This window comes from Corvus hawaiiensis, chromosome 6 (genome assembly GCF_020740725.1).
Source record: "Corvus hawaiiensis isolate bCorHaw1 chromosome 6, bCorHaw1.pri.cur, whole genome shotgun sequence".
In the NCBI taxonomy this organism is placed as follows: domain Eukaryota; kingdom Metazoa; phylum Chordata; class Aves; order Passeriformes; family Corvidae; genus Corvus; species Corvus hawaiiensis.
This window is the reverse complement of record NC_063218.1, coordinates 23,004,117-23,021,195: the sequence shown is the minus strand read 5'-3', so window position 1 is coordinate 23,021,195 and position 17,079 is coordinate 23,004,117. Positions and strand designations below refer to the sequence as shown.

The 17,079-nt window shown below is 47.1% G+C and overlaps 1 protein-coding gene across 2 annotated transcripts in view; it reads left to right on the top strand.

The window, feature by feature from the left end:
- ESRRB (estrogen related receptor beta) overlaps window positions 1–17,079 on the top strand; it is a 135,474-nt gene that overhangs the window by 100,405 nt on the left and 17,990 nt on the right. The window lies entirely within an intron of this gene.

The following is a 17,079-nucleotide window of genomic DNA, read 5'->3' as shown; positions in this document are numbered from 1 at the left end:
CTGAAGATGGTTGGTAGCACAGGTTTGTCTGGGAGCAGTGGGTCCCCTGCCCTGCACACTCAGCCTGTGTTTTGCTCAGCCTATTGATCTGTTCAGCGCTCTTTGAGCAGTGTTCAGCTTCTCTCCTGTGCTGTTTTTCCTCCCACACCCCCCTTTTCAATCCTTGTCCATTCAAGAGGAACCACAGGGAATTCAGTGGCAATTAAACACATTCTTATGGATTGGCTTTAAAGGTTTGTTTCCCTTGGGTCCCTCTGGGAAAGGCAGTGAGGGGAGGAGGGGAAGGAAGGAGAAGCATTGCACATAACCCTCTGCATCGTTAGGCCGGCAGAGCGAGATCCTCTCAGCTTAACCACAAGAAACAGCCGCTGGCTGTGGTTATGCACAAGTCCTGTATGTTGGAGCCAAGGTGCCAGCATACAACCTTTTTCCAGGTCATCACATCACAGCAGCTGGTGATAAATTGTACAATCTTACTTGAGTGTGTATTGCTTCTCACTAGAGCTCTCTCATTTCTTGAGAGGCAGGTTGGTGGCAGCCAGTGTTGTTAAGAATGTAGATTAGACATTAAACCCGTTTTGTTCTTTGATGGATGTGTAGTTTCTGTGGTTAAATATTTTCCTTCTAGAGCACACCAGTTACAAGGGGAGGAGATGCTGGCTTCTGTAGTTTGGCCCTTCCTGACCTGGGTGTAGCGGTGGTAGACTCGGAGGATTTTGATCTCCTACTGGGAGGGAGGCACCTACTTTGTAGTTAGAGACCCTGGAAACCTGCTTCTCTTCATGCGGTAGTTCAGGGAGGGCATGTATCCCCTTACCCACTAAAGCCAATATACACTGGTGACACTGGCTTTAGTGGGAGTGCACGTTGTTAATGCACTGTAGCCTATTCATATGAATCCCATAAAACAACCTTAAAAGCTTGTAGTGGCTCCAGTCATTCTGCAGAGCAGCAGCATAGGTTCAGGCTTGCTGGCTGCTGGTGTCTCTGCTGCCCTGCATCTGAGCATTGAGCCTCTTGGAGCTGGCAGCTGGGAGAACAGAGTCACAGGAGCCAGTGCTGGTGTGCTGTGTGTTGGGGTCCCTCCCCCGCCGTGTAGCCCTGGGAGAGGGGCCCCGAGGGCACAGACACGGGGCTACCCTGTCCCTGCTCAGCCTCGTTCCCATTGGTTGGTTTGTGTTCCCTGCGCGGGCAGAAGGACCCTTGGTCCCGTGACTGGAACAGTTCCTCGGCAGATGCCGGCCATGCGGCTGGAGAAATAAACATCTCTCTGAAACAGCTATCAAGAATCTGTCTGTCCGTATATATTTCCTTTCCACGGGACTCCTGGTTTGATATATGCGTGTTGCAGTATCCCCACTGCAACAAATGGTGGAGATTTGTGAGCAGAACGATCCCCGATCCCTAAGCGACTGATTTGTGTGAGTAAACCCTGGAAACTTTGGATTCCTCTTCTTGGTTTTGCTTTGCTATTCCGTATCTAAACTATGGAGGAACCGTGGGAAGACTCTTGGCTCTCAGAGCCGCATATGGACATTTATCTTAAACTTAAAATGATTCTTGAACAACGATTTGTAAATTTTAGCTTGATTCAAGCTCAAAAAGAACTGAAACACTTCCTGGCATGGTTGTTTAAGAACTTTTTCTATGTTTCTTGGGATTTAATTCTTACCAAGGGCTTTTGGAAAACCGTTTGGACACAGTTAATATTGGAGTCAAAATATATGCCGATGGAAGAATATTTTCGTGAATATTATTTAGTTACTGAGACTGTTGAGCAATGTCAGCTGTGTCCTGGTGAAGGGAAGCGTGGCGCAGGGACCGTGCGGCCCAGGCCACGTGCACCGAGCGCTCTGAGAGCAGCAGCGAGGCAGTTCCCGCGCGTGGGCGGAGCCACGCGAGCCGCAGTGTCGGTGGCGGAGCGAGGCGCGGCGGGACCCGGCAGTGCCCGCCCGGTCCTGTGCAGCGCGTGGTGGAGCGAGCCCCGTGAACGCCCGACCGAGAGGGGCGGCACGCGGGCAGCGGCTGGCGGCGATGGCGGTGGAACGGAGCCGCGCCCAGCCGAGACGCGCGCTGGAGCGGGGCGCGGGGGAGTCATCGCTCGGGGGCCCGGCCGAGATGTGGGTGCAGCGCCCGGCATCGGCAGCGAAGCTGCGACCAGAGGAGGCGACGCACGGAGAACTGAGCGGCGTGGCCCGGCCCGGCCCGCGCAGCCCCGAACGCGACCCCGGGAAGAGCGCGCAGGCACCAGCAGCTCCGACAATTCCAACACGGGAGCGACCGAAAGAGACAGCAAAGACGCAGCGAGACAGAAAACAGCAGCCACTCGGAAAAAGGAAAAAATCATAGCAACTAAGACCTTAGGGATAGTAAAATGGTATAATGTTAAGCAAAATTATGGTTTTATAACAAGGTGTGACAACCAGCAAGACATATTCGTGCATAGAACTGCTATTAAAAAGAATAACCCTGAAAAATGCATCCCAAGCTTGGGAGATGGAGAGGTGGTGGAATTTAATATTGTACTAGGGAGAAAAGGGTTACAAGCATCGCAGGTCACTGGGCCTGATGGTGTTCCTGTAAAAGGCAGTATATATGCAAAAAATCGTAGTCATGTTAGACAGTATCTCCATTGTAAGCCCCCCCTACAGTTTCCCTTTCCTAATCCCACCTTTCCCTTTTACCCTATGTCCTATTACCCCCAGTGTATTCCCAGTCCGTTTTTTCATCCATGGTTTCCCTCACAAAACCATGCTTTTGCCAATTGTTTCCCCAAAAATCCCTTTCCAATGCCGAGTGGGGGATGAAAAGGGGGAGGGAAGAAGTTAAACCCTCTCCTGCCTCAGTTTCCCCACAAAGCATGCTCAGAGAATTCTGTCTCCCTTCTGTCAGCCCTAAGATGTTCCAGAGAATCTGTTTGGACATTTAAAGACTCAGGAGGGTGGCTTGTTTTGTTTTGAAACTGTTCTTGTTATGTTTATCCAGTTGTTTTCATTCTCCTTTTATTAAAATAAAACGGGTGAGGTGTTGGGGTCCCTCCCCTGCCGTGTAGCCCTGGGAGAGGGGCCCTGAGGGCACAGACACGGGGTTCCCCTGCCCCTGCTCAGCCTCGTTCCCATTGGTTGGTTTGTGTTCCCTGCGCGGGCAGAAGGACCCTTGGTCCCGTGACTGGAACAGTTCCTCAGCAGAGCTCCGGCCATGCGGCTGGAGAAATAAACATCTCTGAAACAGCTATCAAGAATCTGTCTGTCTATATATATATTTCCTTTCCACGGGACTCCTGGTTTGATATATGCGTGTTGCAGTATCCCCACTGCAACAGCTGTGTGGTCAGGGCATTTCTGCTTCCAGTTCTGGGAGTTCAGCACTGTTCAGAGCAGGGTCCTGTAAAGGGTTTTATGTTTTAGACTCCAAGTTCTGTGAAAAGAGTTAACTCCTTCCAGACCAGAATTAGGTTGGAAAGCGGTGTAAATTCACTCACACCGTGCTGTGCCTGAATTCCTGAAGCCTGTGGGATACTACTCATGGCAAACTGAAAGTTGACTCTTATGGCTGCTTTTGTGCAGAAGTGTTATTAGTTATTCATATAGGGATTGATCAGGCATCATTAAAGTCACTGGGGAAGGGTGGCTTGCTATTGATATTAGTCTATCTGTGATCCTGCCCATAATATTTAGAGCTGTGGAATATACAGCATAAAGATTTATTGATAGCGGTGGGATACAAGAGCACATGATAATATCAAGACGAGCAGAGGAGACTACCCTAGCAATCTGCAAATAGAGCTCCTGTGTCCTAACGCAGAGTGGTCAAGTGATGTTGGGCAGGCATGTTTTTTTCTCTTTCTTTTGCTCAGTATCCCAAGCTGAGAAACAAGGATCATACTGCTTTGCTTTGCAAAAGAATTGTGAGGACCGATTAGTTAACATTATGTGAAGTTTGGTGGAAGCACAAAGTATTAGTATACAGAATTCAATAAATACACATCTTTAAAAGCCAAATCCAAGAAGGGAGAAAAATGGTGTTACACTGTTTGGTCTCCACAGAGCCAAGAGTTTCTAGAAAGAATAAATGCATAATTGTTTGACTTGCTCAAAATGCAGAATTGACAAGGGATTTCAGATTAGAAAAGGTTCATTGGTCTTTTCCATCTCTGATCTGTCATCCTATTAGCTCATCCATCCCTTTTCTCTGCCAAGGCACAAGTGTTCCCAAATGTACCATTCTAGTAGTTTAACTGTTTTTAAAAATCCCTGCTGTTTTGGTTTCCCCAGAGAGCCTATTCTGCAGTCTCCAAACTCTCATTAGGACAAGATGTCTCTTGATATTTGGGCTATGATTATTTTTCCTTTTAATAGATCCACTTCCTACTTTGCCTTGGTGTACCTCTCTCTTCATTCCTGGGTTCATGCATGACAGAAGGTTGCTAAACCATATTCTTTGTTCTGCTTGATTATCAAAAGTTTAGAGAAAAGCAGTCTTTTGGTTAAAGGCAAGATCTAGAAATCACTTCTTGTCTTCACAGTTTTCTCCTTGATATCCTTGGGCAAGCCACTGGGCTTGTAACTTAGTGGGGATGTTTCTGGGTAAAGAAACTATCCTTTTACTGAAGAAGAATATGATATTCCATTAGTAACTAATTAAGGAGTTTATGATTTCTTCTCATTTTCCTGGTTGTTGTTGCCACACATGATGTACATGCCACCTGCTGCCTGCTGGGCATGTGGCATGAGCTTGCTCTTCAAGCAAAAGGCATCAGTACTCAGGGATGGCAAAGACAAATAACCATGACTTCAAGGTCTGCTTTACACTTGAAATGCTCAACTTGGTGCTGCAGGAGAGACTTGGACCCTTCCCTTGGGGCTGCATGTAAGGGTCACCAGACATCTCTCCTCCCTACATAGGCCGCAGGTAGGCAAAAAGCTGTGAAAGTAGCCCTTTAAGATCCAGGGAGACTGGCCCTAACATAGACGTGCAGGTTATTCAGGCAGTGCCGAGTGAATGAGGATCAGGGCAGGAAGAGAGCCAAAGGAGCAATCAATAGGTGTCTCAGATATCCAGGCCACTTTCTTTAAGAGAGCTCTGATCAATGTATTGCAACAAGGGAACTGCATGGACACCAGAGCTTTGCTGTCTCAGGTTCTCCTGGCGTGATGCTGCAGGGCAGGCAAGACTCACTGGGGAAAGTGGCAAGCAGAAAGCTCTGCCCACAGAGCCCAACTGGCTCAGATGTCTGAAGTGTTGGCCTGTCTGTCTGCCTGTCTCTCACTTTCCCCTTCCATCTGCAGTGTGCCCCCAGGGAGCAGTAATTAGCCCTAGCAGGTTCAGGTAGGAACCTGCTGAATCTGAAGTCCAGCATTCCAGCAGACTCCAGTCCCAGTGTTCGTGTAGAGAGGCACTGTCCCCAGAAAACCTGTTCTCTGCTGCTCTTTCCCTTGCTGAACTGCCAGCCTGCAGGCAGTGAATATGGGCATCTTCATAGCTTTGTCCAGCAGAATGGCACGCCCCTCTGCTCTGCAAAAATCAGGGAAGCCTGAGCAACCTGTGATACTGCTCACCCCGAATGGAGAAGATGATACCTGCATACATGTCTGGCGTGGGGGAATGGCCAGTGAAGGAAAGCGTGCCCTGCAACTTGCAGCTGAGAGGCATTGTTCAGAGCTGGGAATCCCGCACCCCTTTGCCTCCCTTTGCTCCCATCACTGTCTGTCTTGTGCCTACAATGACTAAGTGTAGTTCTTTAACTCTGGGCTCTACAGAGTAGATCTAGATCTTCCTGGCTTTCTGGAATGAGAGACAGAGAAATTTCTAAGTAGTTTGGCAGGTCTCTTTTAAAAACTCAGTATACCTTGTCAATTTTAGGAAGAATATACCCTTGCCATTCATGCTCTAGCCACCCATAACCTTTCTGTTCTACAGCAATTTGTTTGTCTTCAAGAGGCAGATGTAATTTGAGATGACACATGGCTTGTGTATGTGGGCTCAGAGGTTTCATTCAGGACATTGGTTGGCTGGTTAAACATGACCTCACCACTTTGCCCTCCACACCTCTGCTGCCTCTCTGAAGTCACAGTCCTATGTGTCACCTTGCAGAGTGTCAAGGACAGTGGTGTTCATCCTCCTCTGTTGTCAGTTTGGTGGGTTGACCTTGGCTGTCCACTGGGTGCCCAGCAAATTGCTCTCTCACTCTCCATACTCAGCAGGAGAGAGGGAGAAAATATGTTGAAAAACCTTGTGGGTTGAGATAGCAACAGGGAAATCATTCAGTAATTACTGTCATGGGCAAAACTTGACTTGGGGAAAATTAATTTAATTTATTGCCAGTTAATGAGAGAGTAAAATATTGAGAAAGAAAAACAAAACCAAGACCACTTTCCTCCCATTTCTGTTTCTTTTGAAGCTCAACTCACTCGTGACATCTACCTTCAGCACCTTGAGGAACACAGGTGAATCGAGCCTGGGGGTTTGTGGTCAGTGTATAACGCTTCATCTCTGCTGCTCTTCTCTCCTCACACTGTTCTCCCACTCCAGTGTGGGGCCCCTCACACAGGATACAGCATTTCATGAACTTCTTCAATATAAGTCCTTCCTACGGACTCCAGTGTGGGTCCTTTCCATGGGGTACAGTCCAGGGACAAACTGCTCCAGTGTAGGTCCCCCACAGGCCACAGTTCCTGCCAGAAACCTGCTCCTGCATGGGCTCCTCGCCTTGGGCTGCAGCTCCTACCAGGAGCTTGCTGCAGCACAGACTTCGCAAGCTGTAACTTCTTCAGGGCATGTTCACCTGCTCTAGTGTGGGTTCCTGCATGCCTGCAGGGTGGATATCTGCACTACCAGAGTCCTCTATGAGCTGCAGGAGGGCAGCTTGCTTCACCATGGTCTTCACCATGGACTGCAAGGAAATATCCTCCAGAACCTGGGGCACCTGCTCTTCTCTGACCTTGGTATCTGTAGGGCTGATTTTCCTGTATTTTCTCATGCCTCTCTCTCCGCTGCTTTTACCCTTTCTTGAATGTTTTATCACAGAGGCACCACCAGCATTGCTGATGGGCTGAGCTTTGGGCAGTGGTGGGTCCATTTTGGAGTTGTCTGGAGTGGACACAGGGGCAGTTATTGGTGTCTTCTCACAAAAGCCACCCCTGCAGTCTCCTGCTACCAAAACCTTGTCACATAAATGCAGTACAGCTCCTGAAAGCTGTTCTGAGATCATCGGAAGAGGGATGGAGATAGCAGGTGAGGTGCAATGAAACATCAAGGCCTCTCATTACAGAACTCATCTTTGGCTGGAAATGGCAGACAGGCAAGTGGAGGAGAGGCAATATCAGATATACCAAACCATACCATACCAAATAGAACAGACTGGCTGTTGTCTCGGTATTTGGTCCTTTACTGCTGTGGAAGCCCTGCAGAACTTCTTCTTCAAAGGATTGTGTTGTTTCTGAAGCTGTGTTGTTCCCTGTTCTGTGCTGGCACATCTGTAGAGACCCAAATGGAGCATAAATAGTTCCAAAAAGGAAGCAAAGCTAGGTCACTAAATGCTTTTCATGAAGTGCATGCACATGCAATTGTGTCACATCACAGCAGAAAACCACGCAGCAAAGAAAATGTCTGTAAAAAAAATCTGATCCAGGTATTGAAATGTCATTGATATTCCACCAGCCTTTGAGTCTTGTTTTTCTTCTCAATAGAAGTAATGTATATTATGTTGCTGAAGTTCTGTTGTCTTCTGCTCCCTGCCAGTGCTGAGACTTGTCTCCTCAGAGTCCTGCTCATGACTGAGTCCTAAGTGCAACTTCCTGAGATGTATGAGTGGCTTCTGCCCAGTTTCTTGCAGACATCACTGGTTGGCTTCCAAGAAAGAGGGCAAAGACTGAAAGGACCCTGGGCATGTGTCCTATGATAGACCAGGTATACCTTATTTCAGAAAGTAGAAGACAGGAGTTCCGAGGAGTACATGCACTGCATGTGCTAAAAGCAGGAGTGGGGATTCCTGGGATAGGAAACCTGCCCTGTATGAGGTGTTTTACCCCACTCTGAATGTCTTTGAAGGTAAGATGTCCTCAGGGGAATCACCCTTGTGTGGTGAGGGTGAGGTCTACAAATGCAAGGAAGGAAGGTAGAAGAACATAGTCTTGATCTGGATGCAGACAAGGGAGGCTTTTTAACAGCAAGAGGGAAGTTAGGCAATTCTGCAGTAAAGACCTGTGATTTATCTTATCTACATGACTCTTCCGAAAACTGTATCCGTTTTGCTGTAGTAAGCCCAGGTACAACCATTCCTTTTCCGGGCTTTGCTCCTTTGGTCCTAATGAATTTCAATAAGAAATGCTAGAGAACATATTAAAATTCATCAGGGAACCCAAATTCTTTACTACAAATCTCTCAAGCTCTTGGACTCCTATCTGTCTAATACTATTTCTCATGTAAAGTTTGCTGGAATGTGTGGATACTGACACTGCAGCACCAGGCAATGCAACAGGCAAGAGAAGTCTACAGAAGAGAGCCACAAAGCTTATTGAGCTCATCTTCCTGTTAATTGTTCCCCTTTCCTTCCTCACCCTGGTGTCTTTGGGAATACTGTGCCTCCTAGAAACTTGCAATAACCTGGCAACCCTTGTGTTAGCTAAGTGCCTGCATCTCTGTGAATGCTGGAGGTGATCCCCACTTACAAGATGGTGAGACTATAATCTCCAAATTTCAGAAGCAGCTATCTCTTAAATCCATCTCCTCTTCAAGACCCTGGCTGATTAGGAAACCCCGTACTCAGTGGAATTGCCCTGGTGTTTATCCCTAACTCTTCAGTTTCACTTACCAGCTGCTGATGTCGTAAATTTTTCACAAGGAATCAAATCTGTCATCCTGGACAGCCTTGGCTGTGTGATGTTGTAAATTTGATGCAGTCATCTAGTATCTGAGCAACGGATTCCAAGCATTGGTGATTTCAAACCACTTCCACTTATACCTTTGCCTTCATCCTCTACTAAAATCCAGATAACTGAATCAACAGCAGAGCTCCTTTTCAGCAACGTAACCAAATGGAGGGTATTTCTGTCTTCAAGCACAAGAATCTGTCAATGGAGCAAAGTGTTTCCAGCAGCCTCTCCCTCCTGCCCCCATCCCTGCTTCCAGACCATGTGTTCTCAAAAAGATATTTGATTTCAGTGAAAGCTCAGCTGACATCCCTGCAATATGCTTAGGTTCTTGCTTTGTGCTTCCTGGGAAGGATGAGGGCTCCTCCGGGGACCCCGGGTAATTGGGTTAGTGGCCAGCTCATGTCAGGAAATTAAAAGGTAGCCCCGATCAGGTTGCTGCTGTGTGCAGTTTAATGGCTTTGTATTTATAGAGTATTCTGCCTCCAGCCACTGCCAGAAATATCACTATTGGAGGTATCCAAATGAAAAAAGAGAATGAAAAAATGGTTTTTCTTTCTCTAAAATATCCTTGTGCTTAAAAACAGCAGGCAATCCCCCTGTCCTTTGAAACAGGATCCCTAGGAGCAGTGAGTGGCATCTTGATGACTCTATCTTCCACACCCAACTATTTTCCAAGGCATAAATTCAGCATTTGCAATGTGGCTGGAGCTGAGTTGTGACAGAGAGCATGTGCTGCCTCTGGCAGGTTGATGGTAATTCTCCAAAGAGGAGGCTTCCAGCAGATGGACTGTCCACAAAATTGCACATTGGGCTGAGGGCATTTGGTATCTGTTTTCTGGACATAAGAATTGCACATTCAGGACCATCCCTATACTTTCTCCCTTATCTAATAGATTATGAATCTGTTTAATTTGGTTCCTCTCATTCATTTTGAATTTTGTGGTTTGTACCACACCTAACTAGATCTCCATTCTTTCAAACATGAAGTCCAGGCTCCATAGATATACATCTGGGTGGGTTCAGGTTTATAATAAACACTTCATGTATTCTGTCACCAAAACTGTGCCTAGAGCTCTTATAACACATACAGAAAAGAGGAAGCAGATAAAAACTGCAACAACCATCCTGGGATTTTTAGAACCCAGCTGTTGTCCTAGAAGCTTTTAGGCAGTTCTGACAACACAGGTAAGATTCTTCAAGGTAAGCAAGGGATGGGATCGAATATAGGCCCCACTGCTCTACAGTAGTAACTTCAGGCATGTGCCTCTGATAACCTGTGTGCAGCAGTGGCTCAGCTCTGCCAAGATTCTCAGTCCCGTTCCTTGACACACCTTTGAAGACGCTGCCAGCCCTTGACCTGCAGGATATCCTGCGAGGGTCTTTACTTCCTTGTCGCAATGCTAGATTTAGTTTAGCAAGCTGCAGCTTTCCCTGAGAGCTCAGCGGAGCTGCTTAGGGCAGTGTGACCATTATCGCCCTCTCGTAGTCCATTTCGGACGGCTCCACAGTTTTGCTCTGGCAGCTGTCAGCGCTACAACCAGTGATGGCAAAGGAGGCAGAGAAGGGTCTCCCATGAAGGTTTAAGAAGACTTTTAATCACATCTTGTCCTGGTGACCCTCAGAGGCAGAGAGACCTTGTGATGCTGGCGCAGGGGGTTTTGTCAGGGGCTCAGGGGCGGTACATGGGCGGAGTTGGGGTACAGGAACCGATAGGGAGAGCCCAAGGGAGTGGCCAGGGCTAGGGCAAAGGAAAGGCGGGGGGGGGGGGGAACAATGTGGGATCAGAAAAGCAGTGAGTAAACAGATCACCACACTTCCTGGCACAGCTGTTCCAATTTAAGAATTCAATAAGAGGTGGACAGTATTTCTTAGCATTAGAAAAGCCACTGGTGATGTGAGGACTTGAGGAGATGCTTCAAGGCTTGAGCAGAGCTGCTGTAAGAGGCTGGCCAAAGCAGAGCTTGCTGTGTTGGTGGGTCTAACTCCCCCACCTCTGTGGATCTCTATCACAAGTAGACCTCTCTCCATGTAGTGGTGGGGGCCTCTCCATTCTGTCACATATAAAAAATTGTTGTTCTTGATCTATGCTTATGCTTCTCTACCTGTTCCAACATCTGCTCCACCTAAACACACTGAGACAGAAAACTGGACTAGAGAAAGCATTGGTTTGACCCTGCAGGGTTTCTCTTGGTAGTGAGTGAAGAGAAGCACCTGTCATGATGCCTCCTCAGGTAAGTGTCTGGCCAGTGAGCTGAATGTGGAGGTGCCTTTTTCTCTGTTGCCTGTCAAGGGAGCCCAGATGGACAGAAGGGAGCTATCAAAGTCTAAAGTAAGGTGAGTTAAATCACACCTAGGGCTGCAGGTTCCTATAGGCAGCAAACATCGCTTTATTTCTGAGTTCCACCTCTTGGAAAGTCAGTGGGGCTGAGGCTTTATCATTTTTTAGGTCCTGTTGTGAACGGCAACCTTGGTCTTTTCCTAGCAGGCATGTGCCTGCATCTGTTCCTTTCGCACAGTACCTCTCAGCCTGCTGCTGTGCAGGCGTTGTGGCCATGGGTGACATAACCAATAGAGCTGCTGGCCTACTTAAGACTGTTTGGAGGGCTGGGAGGGGAAGCAGTGAAAGGAGAACATTTGCATGGACCATGGACACAGGGTGAATGTATGGGTGTGGGGCTTATTACAGAGAGTTGTTGCAGAGAGCAAGGTACTTCATTCGCATTTGCTCTTGAAGCCCTTGTTAATTCCTGAGTTTCCAGAGTGACTGGAGGAGCAAAGTGAGAGGGGCTCCGCATGGGAAGAAAGATGTACATTTGAGAGACAGCAGTGGCTAGTGCTGCAGATAGCCCTGCAGAGCTGGCAGCCATGCAGCTGGCATTGGCAGAGGAGAAGCACTGGTTTGCAAGCTGTGTGGGTTTCACCTGGCTCTGTATGCTTTGGACCAACTATCTGGGACATGCTGCTTGTGTTTCTGTGTGAGGAGCTGACACCTTGTGTCACTGCTCCAAGGCATGTGGAAGCCTCTGGGACCAGGTATCATCAGGTATCACAGGGCTAACCTGTCTCTCTGAGTCCAGGGACTCTTCAGTCAGCCCAACAGCAAAGAAACTTTCCTACTTGACTAACATAACCCTGAAAACATAAAAGGTGGAAGAGGCTGCAGCATCCTAATTGAACTGATCTAATCTCTCTGTAAGCTCTTGTAACACAGGAGCTGGATTTTCATCTCCAGTGCCCCTCATCCCCAGGATAGTTTCCCACCCTCTCTTTCCAAGTGTAATTTCCAGGCTTGTTCACCTGCACCAGCCTAGTTGCTGGGTTCTTCTGGCTGTGCTGATTTGTGACCCTCAGGTTGCTTTCCTGTATTTCAGGTGAGATGGGTAATCACATCAGTTACCTACCAGAAGACTCTCTAGGGACTGGCCTCTTTTTGCCGCAGTGTTTGAGCCTAACAGTATACAGGGATCTTTTCTCATTGCCAAACTGGAATCTGAGTAACAAAAGAGAGCCTAGTCAGTTTGCAGCCTCTCCATTCCTGTCAGGCAGAGATGCTTTTCCCTACAGTCTTTTTCTTTCTCCATCTTGGCAGGCTTGACTTTTATGGTCATCTCTGTTCTCTGTTTCTTTGATAGGCTTCCTCCTGGCTCACTCATCCCATTGCCACATGCTGTTGTCTCTCCTGCAGTTCAGAGCAGAAAGGAAGAGAGAAATTTTGTAGGAGGCACTTTGGATACAACCCTTCTCCCTTCCTTTCTTCTCTGCTCTTAGCCTATACGTTCCATCTTCCTTGGCCAGTACCAACCCATGTACTTTGGACTGCAGCTCCTGGGGACAGGTGCATCTCTGCTAGCTACAGAGCACCACCCTAGCTCAGACCCTGGGAGAGCAAGCAGGCTGTATTGGTGTGGCAACTGCAGCTCAAGGATTAGGTGGGCAGTGGACACAGGACCTGGCTAGTGTATCAGGGAAGCTCAGCAAAGCAGCCCTTTTGCCACAGCTTCCTTGCCAATGCTTGCCCTTTGGTTGTGTCCTTCTTGGTTTAGACACATATTGTACCATGCAAACCCTGTAGCTTGGCTCCTCCGTTAGCTCTTTTGGCAAGATAGATCTTTCTATTCCTATCAATCCATGGGCATGTGATAGGACTTGATGGAAAGTGAGGTGAGGCTGGTAATTTGACACGACAGCTGATATTGGGCCTTGACTGCATTTCCCACTGGCCAGGGCTTAGCTTCACAGAGCTTTTAAGAGTATTTTTAGTCCCCAGAAAATAAAAGAGAAACTAAACCTGACTCTGTGTGCTGTTGCCTCTGCATACTCGGCTATTTTTACTTCCGACAGTCTCGGCCTGGGTCCAGCTTTTAAAAAAAGCTGGAATTATTTTACTTCCATTAAGAAAAAAACCCCAAGGCCTGATGTTATCAAGTCGGTAAGGGGACATCTGATCCCAAAGTTGTCAGGCAGACGTCTCTCCAAGGGGCATGTCAGAGAAATGCAGGGAGCTTGAACGATCAGCAGATCAGCTCTCCCACTGCAGAGGCTTGGTGCTGGCACAGACCTCTCTGCAAGAGTGCTTGGAACACGAGTGGCACCCACAGGACACTTAGAAAACTGACATCCCTGCCCCAGGAAGGGTGCTGAGCTGAGAAGTCCTGCACAAGTCCTGGTCCTGCCCTCCTCCCTTCAAGGTCAGAGGGGCTTGGGCAGGCAGGGAAGCTGAGAACAAGCTGCAACTCAATCCCTGTGGCGTACACCAGGGTCAGCTCCATAGCAAGGTCAGATGAGGTGCCAGGACTTTTATGCAGGGTCTCTCAAAAGGTAACAAAATTCAATGAACAGCAGCACTTTCTGGCAATACAGGGGAGTGGGAGGAGAGGGGATGTTTCCAGAATAGATAGCCTTCATTTGAAGGAACTGCCAGCAAGATATCAAGGGATGGTGCTTTCCAAACTCTGCCCTATACTGTTGCATCTCACCTCCTTGCTGACAACAAAGCAGGGTCCAGGAGTGCCTGTGGTGGTGACATTTTTGTAGAACGAGTGCCTTCTCTCCTTTGAACTGGCCACTTGTGAGTCATGTGAGAATAGGGTTTGTGCAGGAGCTGGAAGGCAACAGCTTTGTTTTGCTGCTGTCTTGTTATGAGGCTGCAGTACCAATCCTATGCAAGTCTTCGTATGGGCCAGCAGCATCTCATACGTGGCTGCTGCACCTTGCAGTTAACGCTCAGGCGGCTGCACATGTGGTGTGAAACCTGCCCTTGCAATTACAGCATATGTGCCATACAGCTTTGCTCCAGCCCTGTCTCTTTTGTCTCCCTTCTCCTTACACTCTCTCACTTCCATTCATATCCCAGTTTACATCCCCCTCCATTTCTTCTTTGTTTAGTGTTTTCCTTCATGCTGCTTCTCTGAGCTTACCCACCACACCTCCCCACTCCATTTTAATGTCTGTCCTTTAGTGTCCCTCTCAGAGCTGCACTGTAACCAGCCTGCCTGTCTTAAAATCAACCACAGAGGAAATCAAGCAGAGCAGCAGGCATTAACCTGAGTACCTAAATAGCACAGGTACTGATTTTTGGCCATGCCCTTTCCTTCCATCTAGACATGACACATTAGGCTGTCAGATCTTTAAGAACAGGATTTTACCATGATGCTTATGTCTGGAGTGTCACAGTCAGGGACCCGGGGGTTGAAATGCTTTTGTTTACTGTAGTACCTGTGGGTCATTGCACTCAGCAGCTGGAGCTGGGGTGTGCTGGGATGTGGGGCTCAGCCTATTCACCAGCTCTGTGGCTGGAGCAGTGATGACAGGGTAGAATTGTGGCTCTGCAAGTGCTGATTGAAAACATTTGCCTCAAGGAGTGTCGCACAGGAAGGGGAACAAGAGGAGGACAAACAGTTGTTCAAAATTAACAAGCTGAAGTCCTTGGGCAAACAGACCTCTATCTGCTCAGTGAGGGAAGGAGGGATGGAGGGTAAATCTCTCTGCGTCTTCCTTATCTTTCTTTAATGCACTTAAGTCCCTTGTGTCCTTATAATCTGATTGAGGGTCCCTAATACTGCTGCAACCTGTGCAGCTATCCCTCTGCCAAGCACTGGAGGATGGCATTCTTCTCCTTGGGAGGCTCTTTCCCCCATTTCCTCCCTACTCCTCCTAGTTCCCCCTCCCCGCTGCTTAGCAAACTTCACAGCAAAAGCATCCTGGAGGGCTGTGTGTTGGTTTCTGCTGGCCGAGAATGGCATCTCCCTCCCTCCCTCCTTCCCCCTGACTGGTGTGAGGGAATGCACTCACCTATGACCCTTATCTGGGAGGGTCCTGGGAAGATGTGATTCAGTCCTGAATCTTGGCAGCCTGTTCTGGATTCCTCTACAATCTTTCAACAGTGTATTCCTGACCCTTTTAATTTTCATACCTGGTTGTTTGGTTTACTGGCAATTCCAGAAATTTGTGTCTCTCCCTTCTCTCCTGGCTTATAGGTAGGTGTCATTCATTCAGCAAAGCATGGAATAAAGGTCTTTTTTTCTTAAGAAACCAGGGCACATTTATTGAGGGAAAGAAATAATGGATGAAAATGAAAATGAAAATTTCCTGCTTCATCCAGGACTTTATTACTGCTGTTTCTCAGGGATCTCCCTAGATAACCTCAGTTTTGGGATTCCCTGGCTGTCCTGTTTGAAATTGCTCTCTGGAGCATGTTTGGGCTCCCAGGAAGGAGTCTTGCCCAAAGGCTACCTGCCACTGGAAATGGAGGTAAAAGAAGCAATAGGCGACATTTTCAGAAACAATACCATGTAATGGAAGAGAAAGGTGGTACTTATGCTTAGGGATGTCAGTGAATTCTCTCCATACAGAGTCAGAAATAGAAAATGGAGCAGGGGAAAGAAATTACTCAGTGTGACCTGAGTTCACCTATATCAGCTTCATACCTTTCTCTCCATCTTTAACATCTGCTGTCCTGCCATAGCAGCCACCCAGAGCAGCAGTTCCCTTGTTCTGCAGAGCTCCATGCCTTCTCATTCCTGCTTCTCCTGCTCGGAGGGAGATACTGCTGCCAGACTGAGTGTTGTTGGCCTGGTATTCTTTCTGCTTAGGGGGCCAGCAGTTGACAGTGTCTGTCAGTCAAATTGTTTTGGTGCTCTAGCCACGAAGAGTATCGGGATCTAGATGTTGTTGCAAGTTGTGGTTTCAGGTGGTGCAGGTGTGGCTGGTGTGAGCATTACAGTAAAAGCTTTCTCTTTTCCCTGACAAAGTAAGCAAACATGGCATTGAAATGCAGTGTGACAGACGTGCCTCCTTCTAGGGTAGAATATTTGCCAGCAGACTGCAGGTTTTTTCATGTGTACAAGTTGTTCAAAAAGTGTCACTTCAAACTGATGTGGAGTGTTTGCTTTTAGTTGTTTGTGTTTATGTAGTGGTATGATTGCAAAATATTAATGATTTAATGTGATTAGTAAGTGTATCACATAATTGGTTCCCATTATCAGACTATATAAACTCCTGTGTGTTTCTAAGGAAGTACCTGTATAGTGTAAATTCAAAATTTTATTCTAATCAAATGATCCTACATTTACTTTGAAAGATTTTTTTTTTTTCCAAAGCTGTTTCTCCCAGCAAGAGGGTTACCCCAATTTCACAGACTGATTATGAGAGACTATTTGGCTGGTCAGAAATAACAGACAACTGCACAAATATCTATGGGGTTTTTTCACAGTTTCTTTTTAACATTGTATTTTTTACTAATAGCACAATTTAGTTGCTGTTCCTGGTCTATTGATGCTGCTGTGGTTTTTTGCATGGTGACAATGACTGGTACTTCCCAGTCACTGGGAATTGTTTTCGGAGTGCAGTTTCCAGTCTGATTCACTGTATTTTGAAAGAGTTGCAACAAATTCTTCAGTGTCTCCCTACTTCATCTTTATCATTGCTTCATTGTAGTCAAGGTTGTTTCTATTTATTTGGATTCTACTTTTATTACAGTTGCCTTACTTGATCAAGGCTGAAACATCTCTGTTGAATTCATAGTTCATTAGCTCTTTGCTATAGGTCACTTTTTTCAAATATAAACAGTGAGAGGTCACAGAACATTTAACTTCCCATTTTTAAGAACAATCTAAAAGCTTATTGTTATAACTGCAGTCTTGATTGACATTTAAAGTCTTTCTTTTTAAAAGCAGGATCATGTAGAGGGCATTGAGGTCTGGAGCTT